Genomic DNA, 22,030 nt, shown 5'->3' on the forward strand with positions numbered 1-22,030 from the left:
GCAACTGTAAGAATGTAGTTTCTGCCAGCAGCCCCAATGGAGCCAATTTTAAATGCGTTTGTTGAATTATTTTTGGAACATAATGTAACTCATGTAATGTGTACAAAGGCTTGTGTTAGAAAACTTAGACAATAAACTGGGTGGAGTTAATGTGCAGTTACTTTGTTTTCTTTTCATCAGAATAATAATTATGATGTGAATGAGTGCAGGATGACATGTTCTTGTTCCTGCCAGTTTTCATCCTTAAATTTGATTAAAGTCTTTGGTATATTAACTACTTCCATTACATTAATCCTGTTTATTTCCCATTTGGAAATTGAAGGCAGTGGTTGTAAAAGAAAACTATGAGAAAGCGTCTTAATAAGGTCGCACCTGTATTTATGGAACTACTGAGGAGCTGCTTGACCCGCCGTGAGATTGTGCGGCTTTTACTCATTATGCTCCTGACTCTTTTACTGCCGCTGGATGCAGTCTGTGTGGTCTGAAAGTGGATGGCAGGGTTTTGGGGGACACCATAAAGTCCTGAGGATTTACACAACCCAGCTAAGTGTTCAGGAGAGAAACTAAGGCTAGGAGAGTAAAGCCTGAACCTGGCGTCTTAAAGCAGACTACAACAAAACTAGAGGCAGTGGTGGTGACCCTACGTCAGCTAAAAGGAGTAGGTGATACGATGCACGTCAGTCGATGTGTAATTTATAACCAGTTAAACCGGCTTGGTAATTTATTTTTTATTGGATGTGAGCGAGCATTGTGCTTTAATCGCCTCGATGGAGGGTAAGGCACATGGATCTTCTGTCTAGACCAATTATTTAAACTTTATTTAACCAGAAAAGTCCTACTGAGATTACTTACCACTGTCTTCTGTCAGGATAAACCTGGCAAGACGATTGTACTACAGAGCAAGCTCAACATATCCAGGCTTAATTCTTTGTTAGCTGGCTTGATTAAAATCTCAAATCCTAGTGAGAGATAGAGGCCATCATGATGGTGGTTATCAGCTCTCTGACTGAATGTGCATGCTTTGACGCTTCTTCTGCGTATTTCAATCTGTAGGATCGGATTGATGGATTTTTTTTTTTCCAAACTTTTACGACAAAACCCAAATCGTGTGCTAATAACAGGAGAGAGGCGGTGCTTATGTCACAGCTGCACATGCTCCTTACGATGGATCTTTAGCCTGGCAGCGTATGAAACTGAAGATGTTGCAAATCTGGTTTTAGCCAAATAAAGTGACTTATTCTATCGGATCGGTATTCACTGTCATAAATGCTGGAAAACCTAAATTATTTTGATACTTGTGTTTGATTTTCTGAATCCACAGCAATGTAAACCTGACTTGGCATCATCAGGTCAGTGCTGCAGCCCCAATCGTAGCAAGCATTACCTACTGTTCTAAGGTAATAAAATAAAAAAACCTTGTTTACCGACTACTATGTAAGGCATTGATTAGTAAATGAAGCATTGTTTAAACTTCGAGTGGAATAGTTGTGCACATACATAGGACTTCTATGCCTAAAATAGCAGGTTATTCTGTTTTGGCCTGTTGTTTTTGGTATCAGTTTCATGGTGGTCATATTGAAAGGTAAATGCTGTTGATCTCTGTCACACAAGTACAGCGACTGAAAGCGAGACAAAGAGCAGAGCCAGCTGTCTTTGCTGTTATTGCTAAATAAACTGTCCGACACAGCCAAACAAACAGCTCGGTGTCTGTTTGGCCACAGAAAACACATCAGCGCTTAGTTATTGTGCTCAATGAAATACTTTCACAGAGATTAGATGGCCTCATAAACTGATACAGTGGATCACGGTCCACAGAGGGCCGTTCATAATGAATTTGATGACCGTGAGGAAGGATTTTTAGATAAACTGTTTAAATGATGCGTCTGTATTTAACTGGCAGAACACCTTTGGTATTGATTTTTTTTCTTTCTTCAAATAAAACAACAGGAGAGCAAACAAACAAGAGAAAACCCAACCAAAATATTTATTTTGATTATCACTGAAGAGCCACAAAGTGCTTTAAAAATCTACTGATAAGCTTCCAAAGCTAGAATTTTAAAGGGAACCAAAAGGTTAAAAAAGATAAACAAAAACATTTAATCATTTAAAAATAAAAGAGTCCTTGTCTTTGTGGGAATAAACCACCATTCCTAATGTGTGTTGGCTTCTGTTACTGCATGTTTTGTTGGGGGAAAATGGAAAACCTCAAATCCTGCTGAAAGCACCATTGATAATTTACTCAACCTGTCTTTGTAATATGGATTAAAATGAACCTCAGCCTCACGGGGCTGCTGTCACATCTCTAAGAAATCCCATTTCTTATTTAGACTGAGCTCTTTCATAGCTGCATAATGTACTTGCTGTGCCATCTCATGATGCAGACAGTCTATGGAGCACTGTGTGTACTATATTCACAGAAACAACTCAAATATTATGGAACATGCTGCCCAGTGTCACAAAGAGAGAAGTAGTGAGTTATTAGGTCAAAGTGAAATGTATTTTGGTACAGTGTGTGATGTCAGACTTTTTAAGCAAAGCGTTATTTCTTTTTTCTTTTTTTTTTGTCAATATTTAACTTTAGTACAGCACCCAAACAAGAGCCGTCTGCATCTTTGCTTTATTCCACACCAAAAAACATTAACCTCGAACAGAGATAAGTAGCTCTAATGTTGTAATCTATAGTCAGTTTCATGTCAAGAGTCAAATGCTGTTGCACGTGCTGAGTATTACTGGACCAGCTGGTAGTTTGCAGAGTTAGTTTCTTTGAATATTTTAGCTTTCAGATGCTAAGCAGAGACTGTTTTTTTTTTTAATACTGTAATTGGTTTGCAGTTTTTCTTTCAGAGCTCACTTGATGTAGACAGTCTCTATGTACTGCATGTACTATATGCACTCGTAGAGACAAATATTTTGGAACATGCTGCTCATTGTTCGCAGAGTGATTTGTGTTTCGGTTTAATCCGAAGGAGGCTTATTATGGTACAGTGTGCAACGTCAGACAATCGCTACAAGACGGTGTGCATTTTAAATATTTTACTTTTAGTACAGCACCCAAACAAGAGCTGTGTACATCTTCACTTTACACCAGACCAAAGCTTAAACATGAGCAGTGAACTTTAACTCCACACTCTCGCTCTCAGCGACGCACTGTAGCCGGATGTCCATCAGTCTGGTCTCCGTTCCAACCACTGATGACTGAAACGGCACTAATTTCTCTTCACTGGCTCTCTGTCAAATTTATAATTGATTTCAAAGTTAGATTTATAATTTTTTTGCTCCAGCTCAGCCACAAGTGTCCAGAACAACTGCTTTAAGTTCAGAGCAGCAGTTCTTTTTTCTGCCATGCCCCAGTTCAAAAAGTTGACGTTTATTATGGAAATAAAGGCTAAAATGTCATCAGCTCATTTCCTTTGCAAATAATTTTGGAGCTATGCCCTATTAGCTCAGTGACGTAGAAGTTGAGTCGGTGGTCTCAATATATTTTTGATTATTTTGCATATATTCCTGATATTGGGTTTCATACAATGTATTCTGCCCTTTGTTTGTTTGTTTGTTTGTTTGTTTGTTTGTTTGTTTGTTTTAATAAACTGATTTTATAATTAGCACTAATCAATGGTTGGTTTCATATCAAAGTCACAGATAATATTACATCTGAAGGTTACAGGACCAGCAGTTACTTTGATTTGATGCTGTTCCATCTGCAAGAAGTGAAATGACACACAGGGACACGTTTCTGGTTCAGGAAACTTTTTTTGTATTTTATGTTAAAATATCAAAAATAACATTTAAAAAAATACAAAAGGGTCAAATTGAGCTGTAATACAAAAAGTGCCCAAATAAGACAGAAAGAAAAAGAACAAAAAGTAAACTTGGTGGAGAAAAACCAATCTCTCCCCCCCCCAATGCTGTCAGTCACATGGTTTGATCCACTTTGATAGCACCTGTATATCAACTAGCTCCACCCTCAGCCTCCTTCTTTGACTCACTGACTAACTATGTAACTTTAGTGGCCCTAATAAAGATGTAAACAGAAATATGGTACCGATGGAGTGTAAAACTATAAAGCCGTGTATGCGGAGTGTTGAGAGGATATATACTATAAAACTTATTTCAGCTGTCAACATCTGATGTCTGTTAGAGACCATCAGATGTTATCTGCAGTTATCACATAATTTCTAGTGTTTTGTGAATTGTGAATTTTTGTGAATGTGCAGTCTTGTCAGAGGACGTACTACCTATACCAGCTGATAACCAACGAAAACCTTGGAAGACCTTCAGAAAGCCTGGAGTCTTTTTAAAAAATCATCACAAACTCATAAAGAATGAGGGAATGACCTACACAGCACTTTATGGAAACATATATACCACATATCAACATATATGGAGCCACTAACAAACTGCTTGCAAAGACTGGAAAAAATAAGCCTAGCTGTTTTTATTTTTTCATCTTTAGCCTACCCAGAGTTGCTGTGCATCTGCAAGCTGGGACTTATTGAGTGTCGTAACTCTTGTCACTGTTCTGGGCTCTGCTGCCTTTTCCTTCCCTTGTATCAACGTGGCACTCCCATAAAACTCCCATAAAAGTCATATCAACCAGTATTAATTATCTAAGGTGGAAATATCAACCTACATTCATTATACTGATCCTGACTTGATCTGTGTACAAGCATACCAAGGTGTTCCTGTTTTTAAAGATGGTTGCAACAAAGGCATTTTTATGTAATGTGTAATTTAATGTTAGTTTAAGTGCCTCAAACTCGCTTTCTCCTCAATGTGTAAAGATTATTCTATTGGAAGCTGTTCACCCTTTGTTTCCCTGAACCTCCCTCTCTGTCCTGAGGCAGTGTCAATGCAGGAAAGGTCATCAGGACCTGAATGGCGAGCCAGACAGCCATCATAAAGGAGGCAGTCCATCCAGGACCCCTGTGGGGATCAGGTAGGACACAAGGGTCCCTGACATGAAGCTGGGCTTAGCACATCAAAGATTGGTGCTTTAAGAGGGTGAGATTTGAGAGACCTGACCCTCCAGCAGTCACACTAATTAGGAAACATGAGGTCGAAAAAGAAATGATTAAAGAAGAAGATTGAAAATCAGCCTAAGCCCACCGTTCCATTAGTATGTAACTAACCTTTTTTGTTTAAAATGAACTCATTTTCATGATTGTGTAAAACAAAAAAAATAATTATAATAAGATCTCCTGTGGCCGCGAACAGCTTTATCAGACTAAGATATTAAAAAGCTGAAGAAGCTTGGAGAGTAGGACTGGTTTATAAATGCAATCAAGTATTAAACATGGTTATTTTTTAAGACAAATGTTAAATTGAAAAGATTCCTTCCCTAACATTCAAGAGAAAGACTAAGAGCTGAAAATAACAGTCAACCAATATTAATTCTATTCATATGGATTCAGTGGGAGAAACGTTTCAGAACTCATCCAGGTATCCCCGGCCCCATAAACCTTATTTTGCATAATGACTGAACCCAGAGAGTTGGCCAATGATGATTGTTCCCATTTCACATAAATAGGCTTCTTGACTCCTCACTCAAAACCAGTGTTCCTCCCTGTACAGTATGTGTACATTCCCATCACTGAACGAGTGGCCACTGGCATGTAGGTGTAGGTGACTCTGGTGTCCTGGACTGATGAGGCAGCTCTTCTGTGCTGTGGCATCTACTTAGAAGTTGTATGCTTTCCTCGATGTATAATTCACAGCAAACATACTAAAACTTAAAAACGTATGTACTATATTACTCCGTTTATACCAGGGGACCCAATTATTGGACCAGTTTTTAGTTTAGTGTGTTTTGGGCCTTGAGAGCCAAAGATACAAACAGCTAGGTGGGATAACCACATTTACTCATGGCCTTGATGTTCTTCTGCTTCCCTGGCCGCTGTGTCTGTGGGGATGGTGTTGGCTCTCCATCCTGATGACACCCAGTTTGTGCTGCAGTGGATGATGAGAATTAAACCATGAATACTGATGTGTATGGATTGGTGTGCGGTGCACGTAAGCTTTCAAATGTCCCCCATTACTGTGAAATCTCACAGTCGAAGAACACTAGACTGTAATATTTCTTATCCTTCCTGGTGAATCTGATCTGTTTGCCCATCAAGTTAATGAGATCAGTGAATTGTGGTACGGCCTGAGATTTGGCTTTCACTTCCTTCTGTCATTCACATGCCAATGGATCGGTGTTGTTCCAGGATAGGATATCATAGCCCTCTTTTCCACTTCCTCCATATACAAATAAGCCACTGAGAACTGGGAACCCATGAATCTGCGTGTAGTGCTGGTCCTTGTATGTGAAATATGTACAGTAGATAGAAGACACCGCTCCAAGAACAACCAACACGTCCTTCACTTCGCAGCTGCAGGCAGGGGTTTGTCCAGATCTAGTATAGTTACTGCAGTACTTAGTATATCAGTACAGGTCTAAAGACCTTGTACTTTTTTATTTTTTGTATTTTAAGTATTTCTTTTATGCTGACTGCTTCTGCTCCGCTGCATCTTGGATGCAAACACTGTACTTTGTGCACCAATACTTAGTTGTTTTAAAGCGTTTGTTATCTGTTGTTCTAGATAAAATGACCCAGCAGTAAGCAATAAAATTATCTCCAGGTGCAACATTAAGGTTATATAAACATCTTACTTCATCAATCATAGGATCCAATCATGACTTTAGCTACGTAAATAATCTTAAAGCCTAAACCTACATAGGATCATGACTTTTACATAAATAAATGGTTTAAATATTTGTTTTTAATCACAACAAAATAATGTTCTAGCTCTTTTTAAATACTACATCCCTAATCCAAATCTACTCTGTTTTTTCCACTTACCCGGTGCGGCGGGGAGGCGAGCCCCGAGCAGGCTCTCGCTTCTGGTGCCGGGCATGATCCGCTCCGTGGACAGTGGCAGGTGGGGAGTTGACTTGGGTGTTACACCTGTCAAACTGTAACGCAGGTATCCTAAGGCGAGCTCAGGGAGGACAGAAACTTCACTTGGAGCAGACGGGCAAAAGCTCACTTGATCTTGATTTTCAGTATGAATACAGACCGTGAAAGCGGGGCCTCCCGATTCTCATACCTTTTGGGTTTTAAGCAGGAGGTGTCAGAAAAGTTACCACAGGGATAACTGGCTTGTGGCGGCCAAGTGTTCATAGCGACGCCGCTTTTTGATCCTTTGATGTTGGCTCACAAAATTGTGAAGCAGAATTCACCCACTAATAGGGAACGTGAGCTGGGTTTAGACCATCGTGAGACAGGTTAGTTTAACCCTACTTATGATGTATTGTTGCAATAGTAAATCCTGCTCAGTACGAGAGAAGGTTCAGACATTTGGTGTAGATGCTTGGCTGAGGAGCCAATGGTGCAAAGCTACCATCTGCTTCAGAATCCTGCCAAGATGCAGTGATACTGTAGTGCTGTGGATCTTCAGTCGGTCTCGGATAGCCGGCCCGACGGTGAAGAGAGGCATTCGTGACTGGGCTGGGGGACGGCCCGACGGCGGTCGCCCCTCTTCGATCGCACACTCATATTTGTGGAGAACCTGGTGCTAAATAACTTGTAAACAACCTGACTGGGCTAATTTTGTGCTAGTTTTCTGATTTCCTGTGGATCCCTGCTGCCTTGTTCTTGGTCATTCATCTACAGAAATCTTGCATCTTACTTGTACATACTGATTATTGTTGTCATTTTGAGTAAATTAACTAAATTATGAGTAGATTTGGGGGGAAGAACGTGTGCTTTATAGCGCAGGGCAAAACAAGAGCTTCTGATTTGTCCCAGTTAGCTTGATTTCATAAATTTGTTATAGAAATGAATATGTAGTTAATCGTCCAGCCTGAGAATGAAGTTGCTTAGCACATCCGCTTTTCATTGTAAGCACGTTATTCAATAATCCTTTCTACTGTCAATCTAAATGACACCTTTTTTTAAGGATGCAGGCAGCATTTCTTTGGACGGCTGAAATCTTCCATGTTGTTTGGGTTAGAGGTTTCTGAAGATGCCATCTGAGGTTGTTGACAGTTTTCGTTTTGTTTGGGAACGGCTCTCTCAAAGTGCTGCAGGTGCACACAATCGTGTTTAGTTTCAGAAAGATAACACCAAAAGCAGAGAAGGAGAGGATGTGTTATTCAGCTACAGGGCAAAGCGACATTATCAGAGCTCCACATAAGACAGCTTGACTTTAACTGAGAGCCGGGGTGATAGAGTGATAGCGAGTGCGTAAACACTTTCAGTTTTTGTGTTGTTCACTTTCAGCTGTGAGTGTGTCTGTAAGTCAGTAGCTGTGAGTCGTCTTTATTGGGCAGTTTTCACCCTAACAGGCACATGCTCAGACATAGAAACGAGTAAATGCCCTAAAAAGCAGGTTTTTTTTAGGCAATCTGCTGGATTATGGCAACACTTTGGAAACATGGACCACTGCAGACAGACAGTCACATTGTCAAATTATCTGACTATAATGGATGTTTATAGAAATTTAGCCTATTCATAGTTGAGTAACAGAAAACCAGCTCAGCACTTCAGACCTGAAGCTGTAAAAGATGCAGGCTTTTGCACTATAGCACAAAATGAGCCCTTTGTTTGTCCAGGGCTTTTCACCTATTAAAATCTATCTCTGCAAATCTAAAACATGCCCTTTAAAGAACTCTGTCAGCTTTCAGTAAGCTTTGAATTACACACGGTCTGCAGCAATTCTCTTATTTCACATCACCAAAGTGTTTGCAGCTTGAAATTGGTTTTCATACATTTTGCTTTCCTGTGTTTGCTCGACTATCTACTTTGGCCTCACTTCATGTCGCACCTTTTCACGTCACGGGACTTCTGGATCTTCAGACTTCAGACTCTAGTGCAGCTGCAGCGCTGTGATTGTGGTATTCAGCGTTGAGTGGGGACATGCAGGGCCTCGCTGCAGACTGACGGCCGTTTGGGAAATGGGACAAAGTCTTAGAGAAAATATGTCTGGAATGTAGTGGAGAGAAAAAAAAGACAGGACACACTTTCATAACCGAGCCAAAAGGATGGTTAAAGGTTACAGTAATCTTGATGTTGTTTAGAACACCAGAGCCCAGCAGATAATTTCCTTTAATATTAACTAAGCATCCATAATTACATTATGTGCAGCCTTTAAGATCAGTAATTCATTTTGGATTGCAGAGGGGAGATTGTGTACATACCAGTTAAATAAATGATTTTACCAGTGAGCAAGGCTCAGCAACTTAAGTTAGCCAGCTACAGTTGTGGTCAGACTTTTGCATGCACTCATCAGGGGCATGAATGTCATGGTAATTCTGAGCTTTACTGTTTCTTGATTTATATTTATCCTCCTAAGAGCTCTTTCATGGCATGCCTTTTTAATTTTTCTTTGCTATTTGGGTTGATTGGGACCTAAAGAATGTAAAAACAAAGAATTACCAGATTATTTGGTTTTTTTTTACCTAATTTTTGTTTTTGAGAAAAATGAGATCCACATATAAGGACATTCATTTCAAATTTTGATAGAACAGTGTCAGTACAATGTCCTCGTAAGTGGATATCAGGTCTTTGTAGAGAAAAATTAAGCATTTTGGTCTAGACGGCCCAAATGTGATGTCCACATATGTGGACGGCAGGTCCTAGGAGGTTAAATATCTATATATACGTACTGACTTGAATCGTTTAATAAGTGGATTTGAAGGTTCCACAACATCCTTTCACTCGACTGTTAACTTCTCATTAGTGATCATGGCAGCAAAAAGAGGATTTGAGTTCCTGGGACTCATTGGATTGACCAAAGGAAAAGTCCCAGGAACTCAGTGAAGATGTAAGGAGAACTGTAGATTTACACAAGTTGGGAAGTTGCCGCCCCAGAGCAACAAAGCAGCACAGTCACCTCACAGCAAGAAGAGCTCGCTGAGCCCGCTCTATGTTGAGTTTGCATGTTCTCGTTTCTGCGTAGGTTTTCTCTGTATACTCCAGCTCCTTCCCACAGTACAAAGACAGGCATGGTGTGAGATGAACTGGAGATTGTAAATTGACCGTAGGCGTGAATGTGAGTGCGAAAGGTTGTCTGCCTCTCTGTGCTAGCTCTGCGATAAACTGATATCCTGACTACCCCACCCTGCACCATCTTCCAGCTGTGATAAGCCACAGCCTTCCACGAACCTGAAGAAAATGGACTTATATTAAAGAATAGAGAAAATCAAACATTTTGAATTAAATATCTGAACTGAACTGTTTTGTGGGAAGGTTTTGTGAAAGTGAATACAAAATACAGTCAACACAAATCCAATTTAATATGCTACAAAATATTTTTTTTGCCTGCAAATTGATGTGATTAGTATCTGCCAGTTATTTTTCGGGACATGTAAGTGTTGATGTTTCGACTGTTTTACCTAAAAAAAGGTTGACATGATAAACTTTTACTATGTATCGTCAAACATCCTCTTCTAAATTAGCTCGCGGTTCCTGTTGTATTTTATCAGGAGCAGAACGCTTCATGGGGAGAGATCTTTTTGTGACAATACTTACATTTAAGTGGATGAATTCTCATATCATATGTTTTGCTCATCGTAGGATTGACGATATCTTGCTGATTGCACTGAGCGCAATCAGATTCAAAACGGTGAAAGACAGCAGTTCCCTCATCACCGCTGGCTGCCTCGACCGACACTTGTGAATGCACTTTGCACCGACCTGTTGGCCTGTTCACTTCAAAGAACTTGGATGTTTACGTCCTGGGTTGCATCCATGTTGTACCAGTGCACACATGTCAGTAGTCTCCTCATTCCTGCAAGATCCCGTATTTAGAAAGCGCATTCTGGGGCTCTTCCCGTATTGTTGTAAGTCCCTTATTTGCCGCCTCACGATGGGATTAAATCTCTGAACTTCAGCTGAACTGTATCGATCCAACGCATCAGAGAGACAGGTTTCTGATGAAGGGCGCAGCAATCTGCTGATTTGTTTTATTAATTCCACTTCAAACATTGCAGCAAACTTCGGATGGAATAACAAAAGCGAAACCACGAGCTTGTTAACTAATCTGATTGGCTTGAAATTACCTGTCACTCCCTGGCACACGATTAGATTGTGATTGCTTGCTTTTTAAAATAATTTTAGGAGCCAATGCATTGCACAGATATTCATCATAATTTATGAGGTTGTAAATCTGCATGCCTAGATATTACTAATTCAAGTGCAGAGTTGAAAGATAATGGGCAGCAGCATGTGTTATTGTTATGGCTGAGATTTCTGTCAGATTCAGCCACAAACTTTTTTGTTGACAAGTTCCAACATGAACAATCATCTTGGCATCACTTATACAATGAAAAGCTAAGCTAAGGAGGATGATGATGGAGTATATAAAAAGACCGGACACAATGAGTCCAACCCAGATGTTTATTACTTGGCACCCATCCTGCCAAAACAGCAACCCAGACTCTTGGTGCTCTCGTCCCAGCGCAGGTTAGCCGACGCTGGCAGCTGGATGGCAGCGAGGCGCTCAGCCCTCGCTCAGGTCACTCACCTCAAATGAGTGGGCTTGGAGTGTTTATGGTCAGGACTCGTTGGTCCACGTTTTGCATGGAGACTGTAAACAAAAGGAAAAAAGGTGGTCTGGCTCTGTTTAAAGTTAAAAAAAGGTGGGGGCGAAAGCAGAATATTTTGAGCCGTTTACTTATTTACCTAAGCTGAGATGAAAAGATAATTATCAATGTTGTGTCTATGCTTTACACGTGAAGCTAAAATTAGGATGTATTATTATTATTTTAGAACTCCTACTAGAAATGCATGCTGAAGCCAGGAAACGCTGACTTTTTCTTGGGCTGGAGAATGTAAACGGAGGGAAACATCTAGTCTGCTCCTGTCCAGTGGTAACAGCACTCGCCTACCAGCATCTCTGAAGCTCACTAATTAACACATTGTGTCTGATCTGTTGCATTCAGAGTGTGAAAACAAAAAGTTGTGGTTTCAAGATGCCACCCTCAGTTCACTGTCGCCAAGCTTTAGCTTTGCAGTGCTTTTAAATGGGACCATCCTTATTTCCAACTCCATATATATTGCTGGACCCTACTAGAGTAGCTTTGCATGATGCACAGGTCAAAATAATCTTTAAACTGGCCCCTGGTGCAAACCCTTAGTAGCTCCACCTTCTGAAACAAGCAGTATTAATTCTTCTACCTTTAACACTTGTTTAAAACCAGCTGTTTTCTGACTGGCTGCTTCTCACAAACAGAGGGTTTGATCAGCGGGTGGGTGGAGCTTCTGTGTTTACACACTGTGGGATATCCTCACTCGGGGCAAAGAGTCAGAAAAACACTACTTGAAACAACTTTAATAGCAGTCTGAATCTTGAGCTTTTGGTTCAAAGGAATTACTTCTTCACACACTGACTTCATTTTGTGTCATTTTTATGCAATTAACAATTTGATCACTCGATCATTACATTCACACATATGGCTCGTGCAGCACCTCGACCCCCAGCCCCCCTACACTCCTTAAGGTTCCCGATATAACCTGTATTATTGTCCAGAGAATAGTCCAAATAACAAAACATGATGTGCAGCTTCTAAAGTATTTCTAAAGTTGTCCTTTCAGTTTCGCTTTCACCTGCTGTTGTGCTTTTAAGGCATTTAAACATCAAACCAAGTTACTGGCATTTTGAAGTACTGGAAAGGTTTTATGCAGAGGCCATGCTCGATGTAGACTTTAAATGTATATAGCCAAAGCCAAGTTCAAACACCAGTCCCAGGGCGTTAATAATGGCTGAAAAAAAGCTATTTATAGCACATACTCACAACTAGAAGCTACTTGTTTCGATTGCATTTCTGCTCAAGTTTTAGCACCGGATGTGTTTTATTCTGCAGGTATTTTCTGCACGGTGCTTTGCAGAATTTACGGTAATGTTTGATTGCTGTCATAATGTGTTAGAAAAGTGTTCATGCAGTAAATCCAAATGAAAATCTTTTTACATGAAAAAAGGCAGTTTGTGTTTTAAAGGCTTTTATTCTGAAGTATGTTGAAGGCTTTGATACTTTAAATGTATTAACAAATGAAAACAGAGGTAATGGCATTAATTGTTGATGAAATGTCTCTCTCAAGGTGGTTTACACACAAAAGCATAGTCTTCGCTGCTTTGTACACACCGTTCCCATCTATCAACGTTTACCTTGTGCGTCCTTCACGAGGCACAATAAGAGTTTCATCTCCACCTGCCTAGCAATGTAAGCAAACACGCCGACAAAAGAGAGCAAAACAAACAGCAGATGCTATTAATAACATGTTACCAGGACTGATACTGTAAGTGAATGTCCTCGTTTCTTCATGCGTTTCTCTTTCAGGTTATCCCTCGTAACTGAAATCAAATCTTAATCTGTCTGTTTGCAGAGTCAGCTCAGGGGAGTGTTTTTTGCTGATAATGTGAGGTTTATCCAGGGGCCAGTGTGTCAGCACTTTTCTGCTGGCATTTATAGCAGTGAGAGGAATATGGGTTAAAATTCTCGAGTCAGTCAGCGGCACTTTTTTTTTTTTTTGTAGTATAAGATAAACCTGAATCAGTTTAATTCTAAATGCAATGAATGAAAAGGATATTTTTACATCAGCTTGTTTGACTAAGAGCTGCTGATGTTTTGCAGGAAAAATACTTAATTTATGCAATAGATGCTCCAGCTGTGTGACAAGTGAAAGCAGTGTAGAAATTTGCATAGTTTTAAACCAGTAGGGGTAAAATGGACTCCAACACTACTTATTCAGCAGTACTGAAAAAGAAATTAAATTAATCTTATAAATTATCTTTATTCGAGTCAAAAAAGGTAGATTTGCTAGGGCATGCTCAGTGGCTATCGACTTGTCAATTAGCGAGTTAGCCAATGAGCATGCAGTATTACTCCCTCTTCACATCTTGATTCAAAACACCCAGATCCCAGTGACAAACATGCTCATCCTGAAGCTTTTTAACAGGACCTCACTAGCCAGTGGATAATGTTATGGTGTGGTGGAGCTGAAATTACTGAGTTCCCAGTGAGAATTTTCAACTGCAACTCTCTTTGAAGGTTGGAACAGCCATAAACCCCCCACATAACTATCTCTGATCACGGCAGTACACATAAACATTAGTAACACTGTAAAACTATTGAGATGCCACTGTTGTGTATTTATGAGTAGCCAATCAAGCCATACGTAGAGCACTGACCAGCCTCTGTTGGCGAATATGTTACATTCTGTGTTTTTAAACACACCTCAGACTGATGATGACTAAAGGAATCCGACATCAGTCCATCCTTAACACTGTCTATTAGTATAGCATGCTAACATTTGGCAGAAAGTAAAGTGCAAGTAAGGCTGAGGAGAGTGTCATTAGTCCAGTGATAAACTCGATATTCAATCCAAGCCCTTCTAGAAGCAAAGGCTCTTGAAAACACCTTCAGAAACTTGTGTGGGCAGTTATTTAGACGCATTATCCAGATTAACTTTAATTTCAGATGTCACACGGACATAAAAGTGCTTGTTTTAGACACACCACTCAAGTATGATAATAACAGTGTAATGACTTTTCCCCAAAATAAAGGTTTTAAAAGCTTCCATCACGGTCAAACTCTCCCATAGACTTCCCATGGTTTCGTGTTATCATAGCCAGGGGTGCACATAAGTGGTCCGCAGGTGCGCATGCGCTGTCAAAATAAAAGACGCGGACCAGATAAGAAGTTGCAACGCGCGTTTGCGTACATAAGATTTCCTGGAGGAGGACAGACATTTGTTTAGAACTCTTAACGCTGGCTTCAAACAAATGCCAGCTCACCTCCTGCAACCACTTTCCCGAGAATGCGCGCTTCTTTTGTGGTTCGGACTCCTTCTGACATTTCTTTGGAGGTGGAGGAACACCAAAGTACTTGCTTAAAGGAGCTTGCTTCTTCAACATCTTTAAGAGTTCTAAACAGAGTCTGTTATCTGGTGGTGCTGATGTAAACCCAAGAGATCCCATGGGTCGGTGGGATGTATCTTCTGGATACCATGAATGCACCAACATTTCATTGAGAAGATAAAGGTAAAAACCTTGACTCGGAAAACTCGAGAGGAACACAGCAGTCACTGGAATTTGTCCTATTGGGTAGTGAAGTAAAAACATTCATGCCAATCTGTCTTGTTGTTGTCGACATGCCTGAGTCATGAAAGTGGTGGTCTTAGCGACTGACACTGCCATGCCTAAAGCGATGGTGCTGCTAAACTAAAAATAACTGAAAATGTTTCTGTATTTAAGCTTTAATTGACGTTAAGCCATTCTTCTACAGTAGCTCGCCCTCAGGCGGAGTCTTGTCAGCCAGGATGATGAATGTTGGGTGGGTGAATTACTGGATCAGGAATGCTCTCAGACTAACAGCTGTTAGCCACGCAAACAGAAAAATGCAAACAGTTACTTCAACTCCCACATAAATAAATATTTTATTATGTTTTTAACTTTGTATGCATGAAGTTTCATGATGTTTTTAACTTTGGTCGCTTCATGCATACAATCAGATGCAGCATTAGAAGCACCTCTGCGTGGAAACTGCTCTGCTGAGGATGTTTTGTAGTGTTTTGCGCCGTATCGTTTGGGCCCGTTGGTCAACGGGTGGGGCTCAGATTGGGCACTGAGGAGTTTTCTTTGTTTTGCTCGAGCCGTTCCTGAGCAGGTTTTGTGTTGTGTTTCCCTGAAACTGAAACTGCTTATGAAAAACATTTTAGTTAACTGAAACTGTTGTGGACAGAGTAGAAAAGTGAAGACAACGTTAAACAGTATTTTATAAAAATGGCAAAAAAACCCAACCGAGATCTAAAAATTTACCCTTCTGACAAACGCATCCATCTATAATCCATAATGATAAAGCTTAATACTGAAACTAAACCTTTTTAAACAATAAAAACTAAACCGAAACAGGCAAAAATGAACTAAAAAACAAACATTTAAAAGCACATTCAAATGAAAACATCTATTTAAAAAAATCTGTCAAGTTTAGCTTCAGGCTCAAAGCCATTTAGCAGAACACTGAATTATAAGAAGATGATTAATGTTATTCACTTTATCTAATGGGTTAAAGGTCGTTGTCATTACTCACAGGGAGACTTCCTGTAAGGGTGAAAGAACTATTTTATTGATCGATCATATTTTTTCCGTTGGCACCGATCAGTTTTACAGGTTTGGTTGCGCCAATAGAAAATATTTGAATGATTAGATAATTATTTAATGATTTTAAATAACTAACTGGGTTTATTACATTTGGCCTTGATTCAGTCCAGCTGTTACACCCTCCCTCTTCACATGAGTGTAGCTCATGTGTGAAGTCACTCTTTAATGGTTTTGTTATTAATTCAGTTGAATTACATTATTTTTAATATAGCAACAGTCACTTTAAAGCCTTTTCTACTGCAGAGTAAAGAAACGAAACCCCAACAGTCACAATGAGTGCTGGAGCTGTCCAGTACAACAGTGATCAGTCAAACTGTGTACAATAATACAATAAAGCCTTGTGTGTTGGCAAGCAAACAGTGCATCTCCAGCGTCGTGCTGGTGCTTCCCGTGGCCGAGACATCAAAAGCTCCCATTGGCACAGATTAAATATTAGATGTGTCGTACTCGGTCCACAACAAGTGAGACAAACACAGTGAAAGTGGGTTGGGAGAGGGTTTGGTGTCCGATTATACCTGGACTCTGTAGTAGTAGTATGTGTAGTATGTGCAGTATTACTATAGGTAAGATTCCCACAACTCCTCATGAAAAGTGATATATAACCAATGGTCAGTACCCAAGCTTTGCACACCATCATGCATTGCACTGAAGGGAAAATAGCAGAGCATCACAACATAAACTAACCAAGGAATTTACAATAGAAGTTAAGCTCAGTATTTATTCATAACAGAAATACACATGTGATACCAACGACTCACTGCAATGAAACATGTAAAGTTAATTATTTTTGCCATTAGCAGATGTTAATGTTCATAAAGTTTAATATGTTTAATCTCTTTGTTTTAAGAGTTTCATTTTCTTTAATAGTTATACAGTGGTATGGCACGCAGATCATCCAGTACGAGACAGTAAAGGCGTACCTGTGATCAGCAATGTTTTTAGTTTGCTTCATCGTTTTATCACAAAAATATTCACCTGGCTCTTCATTGCTGTCTCAGCTCTCCTGCTTTACCCCAACAGCTGTGACTGGTTTTAATGTTGTGGCGGATGGGCGTACATGTTATGTCATCTGTATATATTTAGACTTTGATGGCGAATCTGTTTTTCATCGCCTGCTGACTTTGACTGATTTAATTTTATACACTGGAGTTCACACCGAGGCTGGTTTCTGAAAGTTTGTGTATAATTCTTTGCGTTCTGAGCATTCCTCCTCAAATGTGTGTGACACTGTGAGACAGGCGCAGCACGGTTAAATAAAGCCGTGATGGAAAAGCAGAGGTATAAGTGCCGACTCATCTCATCCCCACAAACATACTTGTCAGCAGCAGAGCATTTTCAGAATATCTCAGGGATATTCTGAAAATGCTCCTCAGTGTTTGTCGTGCTCCTGCCAGGCAGGGAGGGTCAGGCAGGACTAAGAGTGGGATTACAGGAGTGCTGAGAGATACCAATAATCAGCCCAAGTGTTTCAGGCCTCCTCGCCAAGATGTGATGACAAATCGAGACTCACTTCAGCGTGCCAGTTTCCAGTCTCACCCTCACAGGCCAACATCTTCCACTACAAACCCAACCCTGAATCCTCAGCCTCAACCTCCCACACTGGTTTCATTTGCTCCATCATCCAGCAGCCCACTCCTGATAACCTTCTCAGCCAAACACTGAGTTTGGCTCATGCAGCCAGGGTAATTAATCCGCTCTGGTGGGGCCGCAGCCGAGTTTCGTAATGCTTTCGCACACCTGGGAGTGTTGGTTGGAAAAACAGGGCGTGTGGAGGGAGAGCCAAGCGTTGGGCACACGTCAGAAGCAGAGGCCACCATGCCCTGCCCAGACGTTCCTCGCACAGGTTCCTATTGTTCGGCTCCCGCGCTCGAGAATTCCTGTCGAGTCGAGGAGATTCCTTCACGTGTAATGGGCTATTATGTTGTGCTCGCTCTATTGAATAGACTAATGAGTTATGCCAAAAGCTAATGTCTCAGGGGAGTTCTCTGCACAGAGCTGCGTAGCACAGACTCAGTGCCATTGTGTTCAGACCCCCCTGTCCGTTGGCATGCTGTTAACCTGATCAGTGTGCAGGTACAGTGAGGCATCTCCTTTTAGCAATTATCCTGCAGACCTGAAAACTTAATAAAGCTACACCTGACTCATGGTGTAAAATCGAGGGCATTTAAAGGCTGAGGAGATAAGAACAGAGTCATAAAAGTAAACATGCAACAATCACGCTGATAAAAGTAATCTGACAACAAACTGCACAGTCACTGTTGTAAAAGAGCCAAAGTGATATAACATTTTTTTCAGCAGAAGTCTGTTAATATGTTGTCAATACTTTAGCACTTGATTTTTCCATAGCGTTATCTTACCATCAAAACATACGGTGAGCTTACTACTTTACTACTTTACCTTACTCCATTTTTACCAACCGCAGCATTAATGTAATAAGAATTTAAGTTTATGTTTTAACGACGGCCACATACATACCAATACTTAAAGACGATTAAATACATTTTAATTCCAGTTAATTTCCTTCTGAGCTGTGATGTAGCCACTTTTACACAACTACAAAATCCAAATCCTTCTGCCACCACCCAACACTGATGTTGTGCATCACCTTTATGTCATGGATTACATTCGTTAACCTGACTGAGCATGTAGAAGAATGCCTTAATGGATTGCTGTTATTGTTCATTTTCACCTGTGGAAGAAGCATTCAGATATTGCTCACCTCACCGCATGAGATCTTAACTTAATCTAAAGTTAAACACGCTTATTGTTGAATTTAAAGACTGTGGTAAAAGAGGCCTGCGGTTGTTACAGCGTATGTTTTTTGTTGTAGCTGTCTGCATATATGCTGAGTTTCATTGTATTTGTTCCATTTTTAATATGCTGAGAGTTTGTACAGCTGCTGGTTTGGCCACGTCTGTCTTTCAAAATTAATTTTTAGCTCAAAGGTAGGTAAAAATGATCTAGTCCTTAGCAGGTCTTAAGATTAGGTAAATACTGCCTCAGATGAACAACAATACAGGAAATATGACAGTGTGTCAGTATTTATTTACCCAAAGCTAAGCAAGAATGCGGTGTGTGAAAAACTAAGTACACCCCAGGATTCAGTAGCTAGTGGAACCACTTTTAGCAGCAATGACTTGAACAAATTGTTTTCTTTATGACTTTATCAGTTTGTCACATTATTGTGGAGGAATTTTGGCCCAGTCTTCTTTACATTGTTATCTTTGTTTCAGGTAATCACATATCCACAGCTCTCGTCAGGTCCTCCCACAGTATTTCAGTCGAGGCGATGTCTGGACTTTGGCAGGGCGATTGCAACACCTTCTTTTTCAAACATTTTGTTGTAGATTTGTTGCTGGGACTTGAGAGTGCTTTGGTATACAGACGAGTTCTTCGTGGCTGCAAAATGAGCCCAAATCATCACACCTCCACCACCGTGCTTAATTTATGTTGTGCTTGCTGATTTGCTGTGTTTGGTTTTCTCCAACTGTGATGCTGCACTGCATTATGGCCAAAGATCTTGGCTTTTGTCTCGTCTGTCTAAAACATTGTTCCAGAAGTCTTGTGGTTTGTTCAAATTGAGCTTTTTAAACCTAAGCTGTGCTGCTGTGCTCTTTCATTTGTTGTTTTTTTGCATATATTGTTGCTTCCTGCTAACCAGGGCCTGTAGCGTCAGAGATGTAAGCCTATTTTGTCTGCACATTAGTACTTCTATTTCACAGAGACATATCCATGCTTCTGCTTCCATTAACAGGATTTTTGTTTGGCTGCGCTGACCACTGCACCTGGGATTAAGTCCAGCTTTTTTGCGTGTCATCTAAACTTTCTCATTATTGTCTGAATCTTTGGTCCTGACTGTCTCCTGCAGCAGACATGCCTCCAAATTGTTTTGCAAACAAACAGTAGGTCTGTGTGGAAAATGTGACTTCAGCATTGTTATGATTGGACTCAGAGCGCGGGAGGACACAGCAGTGTTTCTTACAGCACGCCCGAGGCACAGAAACCACCGCGGATTTGTTTGCTAAATGGGCTGGATAGATAAGACTTTTCACCCAATTTGCATTGGATTGTTTTTTAGCTGCTAGTTCAAGCAGCTCTCCGATGAGTGATGGCGGAACAATCTGGGCATGCCAGTGTTTGAGCCGAACCAAGAACAACTTGTATCACGTTCATTAAAGAGCAGGGACGTGTCTGACAGATTAATCCAGCAGATTCACGCCGTTTTAATCTCTGCTTTGCAAGAATAAGTGCTTGGAGATCTTTAATGTATGATATAACTGTAGCTTTAGCTGTTTTTGTGAGTCCTGTCCAGTATTACTGTGAAGCTTATGGTGTGTTCACACTAGACACGAAGCAAAGTTTTGCTTCGTTACTGAGTTTAATGCATGCATATGCATATGTGGCGTCAGGTTACAGGGTCATTCCAGAGGTAATCGACAAAATGTGGAAAAAAATCAGGTACGTTTTTTTAAACTATAAGTTTAGGATGTTAATGAAGCTACATTTTATCATCATGTCACTTTGACATGTCGTGAAAGTGAGTAAAGATGGGCTGAAATGTTGCTTTTTGTCGATTAGCATTAATTTTCCTGGATGTTTTTAGCCCGAATGACTTTATACAATGCTGTTCAAAAGTCTTGAGCTCGCCATCATTTCTTTATACTTTCCTTCCAAGGAGTCTGCAGACCTAAGTCAAGGGGTGAAGCAGCGTTGTGTCTAAACGTAACAGACAACAAAGAAAGAACCAATTTTAAACTGTATCTTTAAGTGCTTTGTTTACTAGCAACCTGTTGTTTTGTACCAAAAACGTGATTTCAAACACTTATATGCATATATCTGCATGGTGTGTAGTGTGTCTTTAAAAAATTTGAGGAAACTGGATTAGTAGAGATCGAAAACAGGACAGACCTAAAAAAAACTATTTACATCAAATAAAGATCAAATCATGCAAATCGCGAAAAGACCAGGCAGAGGACCTGAGCGATGTGTCCGGCCCTTCAGATGTTCACTGAGGGGTAAAGGTGGCTGTCATGAACCCATTTTTGATGAAAGGAAATGGGGATAAACAGCTAAAGTATTCCAAATTATACAGGAGCTGGGCTTAAAAATCTGTGGTAACAGGTCTTTTTCAGTTGAATTTTTCCTGCCACAGTCTGAAGACATGGATGTTGGGTTCATTCCTGTGTTAGCCCTGCTATAGACTAGCAACCTGCGCAGGGGTGTACCCTTCTTTTTACCCTATGACAGCTGGGAGAGAGCCCAGTGCCCATCCAATGCTAAATTGGATAAGCACTTAAGAAAATGGATGGATCCTAGAGTAACATATTTTCAACACTTTGGTTTTCAGTCAGCTTTCTTTATGACCTCTATTTAAACACTTAGTTGAACCATGCAGCTGCAGTTGGCTTGTGCTCTTCCAACCTGCTTGTCTGTGGGAGAATCCCAGCTGATGATGAAGGTTACAGTCCACAGTCCACATCTGTCTTCTAAGCATTTGAGACCGATTTTAATTTTAAACGATGCACCAGCACATTGCTGAATATCTGCATCCCCACTCTCAGTGGCCGATACTTATTATTTGTGTCAAGTCAATTTTGGTCATGCTAAATGTTTAAAAATACTGTAACGAAGAGCTGAAGAACTCTGAAACTTTAAAATGTCAAATATCAGTCTCATGTCAGTATCAGTACTAGCCCAGAAGTTCATACACTAATTTCTCTTAATTCCTTCAAAGCTGACATTTCCATGGCTCTAGGGTTTCTTTTTGCAGCAGTGATAATAGCTGGATGAATGATTTACTGAAATAAAACGAAGTTGACTCGCGAGCCAAGATTAAATTAAAAGATATGCACGGAAGCTCCTGAGAGGAGAACAGCTGCCCCTGGAG

Source organism: Aulonocara sp. 'chitande type north' Nkhata Bay, linkage group LG22, assembly GCF_057382095.1.
Source record: "Aulonocara sp. 'chitande type north' Nkhata Bay isolate Kocher_YH1m ecotype deep benthic linkage group LG22, A_spYH_male_GT1.1, whole genome shotgun sequence".
Taxonomy (NCBI): Eukaryota; Metazoa; Chordata; class Actinopteri; order Cichliformes; family Cichlidae; genus Aulonocara; species Aulonocara sp. 'chitande type north' Nkhata Bay.